Consider the following 8328-nt stretch of genomic DNA (forward strand, 5'->3'; position numbering starts at 1 on the left):
ATTGATATTTACATATATATATATATATATATATATATATATATATGGATATATATATATATATATATGGGGTTGCTCCTGTCCTTTCTTCATCAGTCTAAAGAAAATTCCTTCAAAAAATAACCTCAAACTCATCTTCTGAGTCAGTGGTCGCCCTTAAAACAGAATATCCAGGGGATTTCATATTCCTTGTCCATTCTCTGGGGCCATGATATTCATAAGTAGGTCATCAAGAGCAAACAGGTGGTTAGGAAACATTGTAATGAACATAAGAGCAGGCAATTAACAGAAGAGACAACTCTCCCCTAAATCAAAGTAATTGGCTATTAAAGAATTTGCTGGTGTGTCTTTAACTTTATAGGCATGTACTTGAATGTACAGAATCTGTCCAGAGGAAGGGTCTCTGGGCATATCAAAGGAAAGGTCTCTGGGCATATCTATGGTAGCAATGACACTGGTACTCTGTACATGTGTTTCCACAGTACCCAGTTGGCAAACTGAAACCAAATTTTCATAATTATTTTGTTCAAAGCCCAAATCGGATGCTGTCAATAAATACATTTAGCAAATATATACTTGGCCTTACACTGGTGCTTTTAGGAAATAATTCCTTGTTTGACCACAGATTCTTGGCTCAAAAAAAATTTTCTGTGTGCTGTTATTAAAAATTCACTGTAATCCATTGTTTTCCTAAAAATTCATGACCCTGTGACACAAAACAGGTCATTGAAATTGAACCAGTTTCACTAAAGAATCTATGCTCTCTCATTTTTGTTAAAATCTACTAAAACATGTATCATTTCCTGCTTTTTCTTATGCATTTGCCCTGCTTCAGACATCTTGAAGTGTTGGTCAACTGTTTTCTGAAAAACAACAATCATTAGAGTTTGACTATTTCATAAGTGATGAGGAAAACATAGTTTCTACATAAACTATTTGAACCTAAAGTAGTTCTAAATGATATAACTCTAAAATTCTAGAGTTCTGGCAAATGTCTTCCCAATTCTATGAAAAGGAATTGGGGAGGTGGGGGACACATGTATATTTAATCCAGTTTTGCAACACTCCACCAATTCCCAGTTCAGCAAAATGTCCAGCATTCTTGACTCTATTAAAACTCTTGCAGTTAACTTCCATATGCCTCAATGGGATGTGACCATCACTGTTTGACATTTATTGGGTTGGAACACTTAGGTACAAAGATTCAGTATTATTTGTATTGCCCAACCTGAAATTATTTTTAAAATAAGGCCTAATTATAAATTCTTTATAATCTATAGGGTGTAAAGAAGTTATTCAAATTTGACTCCTTGTTTTGCTGATGTATAAGCACAGATTCACAATTTTCCAAGGATACCACATAAAACTAATAATGCATTCAGCCATCCAGCCATTGTTCAATACAAATTAAGCATTTACAGCAAATGAGGAACAGTGCTAGGCTTTTAGAATACCATGACGAATGAGATATAGTCTCTGCCTTCAGTGAGATTATACTTTAGAAGGAAGGTAGCCAGTAAATTGACACATCCCATACAGTAGGACTAGCTATTATGATATGATAGACAAGTGTTATGTACATGGTAATTACTATGAACTAAGGTCATACATAGAAAGGTACCTGACTCTGTCCTAGCCAATTCAGAAAGGATTCCTGTGGGAAATGACATGTAAGCTGGAACTTTAGGATGTGTAGGAGTTACAAGGAACAAGGGTCTCTGTGGGTGTGTGCATGAATGTGTAAGTGTATGTGTAGAAGGAAGCTTTTCTGAAACTGAAAGTAATTCGGTAGGTTGGAGCATAAACTGGCTTGTGGTAGTGTGTATGGGATAGGGTGAAGGTTAGATATTGAAAGTCTGAACCAGGAGTTGAGTAATAAAGTTCTTTCTGTTCTATGCCAAGAAATTTGAACATTATTATGGGGGCAATAGGAAAGTGAAAGTTGTTTGTTTGTTTGTTTGTTTGTTTGTTTGTTTGTTTTGAGATGGAGTTTCCCTCTTGTTGCCCAGGCTGGAGTGGAACGGCGCTATCTCAGCTCACTTGCCTCCTGGGTTCAAGCGATTCTCCGACCTCAGCCTCCGAGAAACTGGGATTACAGGCAGGTGCCACCATGCCCAGCTAATTTTTCATTTTTAGTAGAGACAAGGTTTCGTCATGTCGGCCAGGCTGTTCTCGAACTCTTGACCTTAGGTGATCCACTCACCTCTGCCTCTCAAAGTGCTGGGATTACAGGCTTTAGGCACGATGCCCAGCCAGAAAGTGAAAGCTTTTAAGCCCTCGAAGGATGGAGGCTGGTGAGGGAGGTGAGCACCTCTATCAAGGATGAGTTACAGAAAGATGATTCTCCAGCTACAGAGAGGAGGCTGGATTAAAGGGAGACATGAGATATGCCACAAAGCTGACAAGTACTAAGTACCACCAAATATTAGTTCTCAGGTTGCTCCTGGGTGTCCCCAAACACGTCCCTGGTGTAGCAAGAATATTTTCAAGCCATGTAGAACTCCAAGGAGTTCCATTGCCTTTCTACTCCTGATAGGATCACTGTATCATAGAAGCAAAGTATGGCTACCAGTACAAAGAGGCTTATGGAGTCTGACAAGTTCATAGCCTGTAACTATTTCTCTACGTAAAAAACATAAAGGGTGATACAAAATACAAGGGGACATCCTTGGGGGGTAAACTTTATGGAAATTAGATTATTAATATTAAAAAATTATATATAGTGCAGTTCAGAAAAAAATAAAATGACTAGACCTAAATACTTTTTTGGTAAAATAAAAATAATCTAATTGAATTTCATCAGAAAGATATATTCTTACAAATGCATTGTATCATTAGTACTCCAAAAATATCCTTTTCAGGTAGGGATTATTATTATTTCCACACTACATATAGTGACACTGAGTTTTAATAAGCTGAAATGGGTTGTCCCAAATGATTCATGTTAATAAAATTAACAACAAAGATGGCCTAGAGTTAGATCATTCCATTCACCACAACCAACTGCTTACTCGGTGCCAGACACTGTAAAAGGCACTGAAGATGCAAGATACATAAGATGTGGACCATTGCCCTTATTTGCTTTGGATTTCCTCCCATGTTTGCAGGATTTTCTCTCTGCTTTGCTCAAGCTGAGAAGGGCAGTTCTAGACCCTAGAATATCACAAAGGACCACTACGTTTCCACATAGATAGGTGGTCCCTGGTTGCTTCACTCTTCACTTGACTATGAGTCCCCAACGTGCTACGGGACTTGGGATGGGGCAGACTCACTCACATGTTAATCCCCTCCAATCCACAGCTTCTGGAAAAAAAAATTTCTAAAGTCTATTTCTGGAGATTTTTATTACACTGTCTGAATTGTGAGGCTTTGTATAAGGTAAAAGGTGGCAATTAAAATTTGTTAGGTGCATCTTACGTTGCTTGTCACTGATCTAGACTCTATACTCTGAAAACAGAGTGTAAACTTTATTATTTATCTTAGAGTCTACTCTCCAAAAAAAGAAAAGAAAAGAAAACATTTCCATTCAGGGTTACTTTCAGTGTGCACTGATTCACATGCAAGTTGGATATATGATCATGGGAACGATTTTATATATCCCTGAAGTAAAAAGCATATTATGGTCCCAACACAGTTCCTAGAAAAGACAATCATGTAGTGATAAAAAAAAAAAAAAGTCTTTTTAAAATTCACTCATACAAATTAAAAGCGATGAGATATAGCTATCAATTTTAAAGAAGGTTAATTTTTAGGCAAAGTGAGTTAAAAAAAAAGACATATCAATCAAAGTTTGCCAAGGTTTATCACCAGCCACAACATGAAATTGATTTCATAAAAATTAACCCACTCAGCAACAATTTAAATAGCATTTTGGATTCAGTGACTTGTCACAGTATATGTCAGTAGCTTTTATCCTGAGAATCTGGTATAATAAGATAAGAAAATAAAAATTCAGTTTTCATCTAATGATCACTTAGGCTTCAGAGTCTGGGAAATAAGTACTAAAAAATCTCTCTGGGGTTTAAAGCATAGACTGTCTTAGGCTATAAAGTACTAAAGTTAGCAAACCACATTTCCCATCTTCCTTTGTAGTGAGAACCAAAAATGACACAAAATCCATTCTGTAATAATAATATCTTTCAGTTTTTCCATTATTTCCTAAAGATCCAAATATCTGTCATTCTCCTACTGCTAGAAACTCTTCACCAAAGTAAAATTGAGAAAAGTATCTGTGTCTCAGTTTCCACTTTACAGTATGGCACCTGTCAATCAGACCCACCCATTACCACAAATAAGTTGTTAGAGGTTTGCAAAATGAATTGAGTCCTTCAGATAAGAACCAGTAAAAAATGTATGTAAAATTTCAACACATGAGTGTTTTGAGGGTGTTCAGATCCTAAACCTCTTATGATTTACATGGAAGACTATGCAACCTACACAATGCTAGTCACAATGAATCAAAGTAGCAGTGTTTGCCAGAGGTGTTATCTTCATCCTCAGAGCTGGCATTTGCTTTCATGCCAAATCTACTAGGGTATTTTAACACAGCTGTCAACATCTTAAAAATTACTGTAAATTCCAGGCTTTATTACAACCTACGTAAGCAATGAGGGAAAATACTTAAAGTTTTAGTTTGGTTAGCTGTCTAAAGACCAATATACTAAACCCAAACCCTCCTCATAATTAAGAAATCAAGTTAAACAAAAGGAAGGTAAGTATCACATTACTCTCAATTTTTCACATTTTACAATTACAGTTACTTTTTTTAAAAAAGACATAGAATATATGGGAGGTCAGTCTGGGAGAAATTCAGGATTGGAAATCATCAGATTTGTGAATGTGTATGCTACCCCCAAAATTGGAAAAGGAATGATATTCAGAAGTGTTATACATTTGCTAAATATAGTAAAGCTAAAGCTTGAAGGAAATTTTTACTGTACCTTGGGAAAATGGGATAGGATGGAAATAAGAAAAAAATTGATATCTGCAGGTTACTTGAAGAGATTTGAAAAAAGAATATACTACATTTTTAAAATTCTACAAAAATGGAAAATAAAACTTTCAGCAGGTAAGCCTTCAGCATTTCAATATGTCACAGACTGGTGGGTTAGATTTAAATATAAAAGATAATATTTTAAGTAAGGAGTAAAACCCAAAATATGAAGAGCTAGATAAAGATTTCAAGGTGAGCATACTAGTAGCAGTGGAGGTGGCAGATAGGGAAAGAATGGCAGCATTAAATAAGTAAGGAAACTGAAGTCAATAAGTGAGTTAAGACAAGGTGTTAAAATACTGAGATCAAGTTAAGGAATGAATAATCATTTGTTCAATAATTGTTATGTGCCAGGTGCTTATAGACATTATCTTGTTTAAGAAAATATATATACTAAACTCTGCTTGCAAGCCTGAAGGTGTTTCAAAATGTACGTTTTATTTTATTTTGTATTTTTGGAGATGGAGTCTTGCTCTCTCACCCAGGCTGGAATGCAATGGTGCAATCTCGGCTCACTGCAACCTCCACCTCCTGGGTTCAAGCAATTCTCCTGCCTCAGTCTCCTAAGCAGCTGGGATTATAGGTGCCCACCACTACACCTAGCTTATTTTTTGTATTTTTAGTAGAGACGGGGGTTTCACCATATTGGTCAGGCTGGTCTCGAACTCCTGACCTCAGGTGATCCACCTGCTTTGGCCTCTCAGAGTGCTAGGATTACAGGCATGAGCTACTGTGCCCAGCCCAAAATGTAGGTTTTATTATTCAAATATGAAGAGGCCAACAGATCATGAGAGGATTACTATTGAAAAGACAGTTTGTTCCAGTTCCCAAGAGGAGCGGGCATACCACACCACATAGGGGGCCACAGGACGAAGCATCAGGATCAGTCAGGAGGCAAAGGGAGTGGAAAGAAAACATGGGTAAGAGCCTTTATTATGGTTCCGTGGGCAGAAATGGGCAGAGCAGGGTAAACTGGCTTAGGATTGGTTAGTTTGAATGGTTGTATTGGGTTCTGGGGTACAAAGGCTATCTCTAGCTGTCTGGTACTTAGTAATAAGGTGATTAGAGTAGGAAAATAGTGGCTTAGTGTAAAATCCTGACAAAGGAAGAGTTTGGGATATGAGCTCCTGCTTAGTTGTTTTCAATATCTAAGAGGTGTCTTGGATAAATGTTTGCTATCTCTAGGAATTAGCTAGCCCCAGGAAGGACAGTCCCTCCAGAATCAGCAAGGTCCAGATGTGAAAATATCCCACCAAAACCAACTAGAAACCCAGACAAAATATATAAAATAATTTGTTTTAAGCATCAGACAACAGGCATTACAGGACTATGACTGATGAGAAAAGCAAAGCAAAAAGTTGAATCCTATGATCACACTAACTTACTGCTTAGAGGCAATTTCTAGTCTACAGGGCAGAGAGAAAAACACAAAGAGAGCCTGGCATTCTTACTAAGTGAGCAGGCATATATCAGAATTTGGGAGACCATATCAGCTAGAATTTGTGGAAGAGAGTACCAGAGTAAAGGTAGTTAAAGGGAGTGTGAGAGGGAGAATGGTCGGTCAAGACATTCAGGGGACTCTTACAAAATCTTCAGCTGATGTATGCATGCATAGAGTGAAATTCCATGTCTGGGGGTGGGGGGGAAGTAAAGAAAGAAAACACCAGAAAACACTTGGCTTGACAGTTTCTGGATTTTACTCAGGACTGGAAGGCATTTGCATACACACCCGCAGAAGTAGAATCCCCTCATCATACACAGGCCACAGGCTAGAATCCTCAGAAGGGATTGGCCTTAGAAGTAAGGCTAAGTTGGTTTGAGACTAAACACTATGCTTGGTCCTTAATGCCAAGGCTCAAAAGGAGCAAACTGATCTCAAATAACCGTATGCTAGAATAAATTCCAACATGAATTTAGGGAATATGACAAAATCTAGCACTTTGCAATGTAAAATTCACAATGTCTGGCAACTAATCAAAATTACCTGGCATAAAAGAAGCAGAAAAATGGTATTCATAACCAGTATAAAGGAAATCAGTCAAAAGAAACATTACCATAATAATAACAATGATACAACTAGCAGACAAGGCAATTCAGGCATTTTTTTTTTTTTTTTTTTAAAAGGAGTCTCGCTCTATCGCCCAGGCTGGAGTGCAGTGGCCGGATCTCAGCTCACTGCAAGCTCTGCCTCCCGGGTTTACGCCATTCTCCTGCCTCAGCCTCCCTAGTAGCTGGGACTACAGGTGCCCGCCACCACGCCCAGCTAGTTTTTTGTATTTTTTAGTAGAGACGGGGTTTCACGGTGTTAGCCAGGATGGTCTCGATCTCCTGACCTCGTGATCCACCCGTCTCGGCCTCCCAAAGTGCTGGGATTACAGGCTTGAGCCACCGCGCCCGGCCTCAGACAAGGCAATTCAAACAGTCACTTAAAATTTTTTTGACATATTATGCTTGTATATATTTAGGGGGTATGTGTGAAATTTTGTTACATAAATAGAATGTGTAATGATCAAGTCAGGGTAATTAGGGTATTCATCACATGAGTATTTATCACTTCTATGTGTTGGGAACATTTTAAGTCCTCTCTTCTACCTATTTTAAAACTACAGTACAGCCGGGCATGGTGGCTCACACTTGTAATCCCAGCACTTTGGGAGGCTGAGGTGGGTGGATCACCTGAGGTCGGGAGTTCAAGACCAGCCTGACCAACATGGAGAAACCCCGTCTCTACTAAAAATACAAAATTAGCCAGGCATGGTGGCTCATGTCTGTAATCCCAGCTACTCGGGAAGCTGAGGCAGGGGAATCACTTGAACCCAGGAGGCGGACGTTGCAGTGAGCCGAGATCGTGCCATTGCACTCTAGCCTGGGCAACAAGAGCAAAACTCCAACTCAAAAAAAAATAAATAAATAAAACAAAACAAAAAAAGACTACAGTACATTGTTGTTAACTACAGTCACCCTACTCTTCTATCAATTACTAGAAATGATTTCTTCTATCTAACTATATGTTTGTATCCATTAACCAATCTCTCTATCCCCTCTAGCACCTATATACCCTTCCCAGCCTCTGGTATCTTTCATTACACCCTCTACCTCTACGCAATCACTTTTTTGGCTCCCAGCTATGAGTGCTATATTTGTCTTTCTGTGCCTGGCTTATTTCACTTAACACAATAACCCCCGGCTCCATCCATGCTGCTGCATATAATAATGTTTCATTATTTTTATGGCCAAATAGTATTCCACTGTGTATATATTCTACATTTTCTTCATCCATTCATCCATTTGTAGACACTTAGGTTGATTCCATACCTTTCCTGTTTTAAGTAATG

This window comes from Rhinopithecus bieti, unplaced genomic scaffold (assembly GCF_001698545.2).
Source record: "Rhinopithecus bieti isolate Rb0 unplaced genomic scaffold, ASM169854v2 scaffold_5942, whole genome shotgun sequence".
In the NCBI taxonomy this organism is placed as follows: Eukaryota; Metazoa; Chordata; class Mammalia; order Primates; family Cercopithecidae; genus Rhinopithecus; species Rhinopithecus bieti.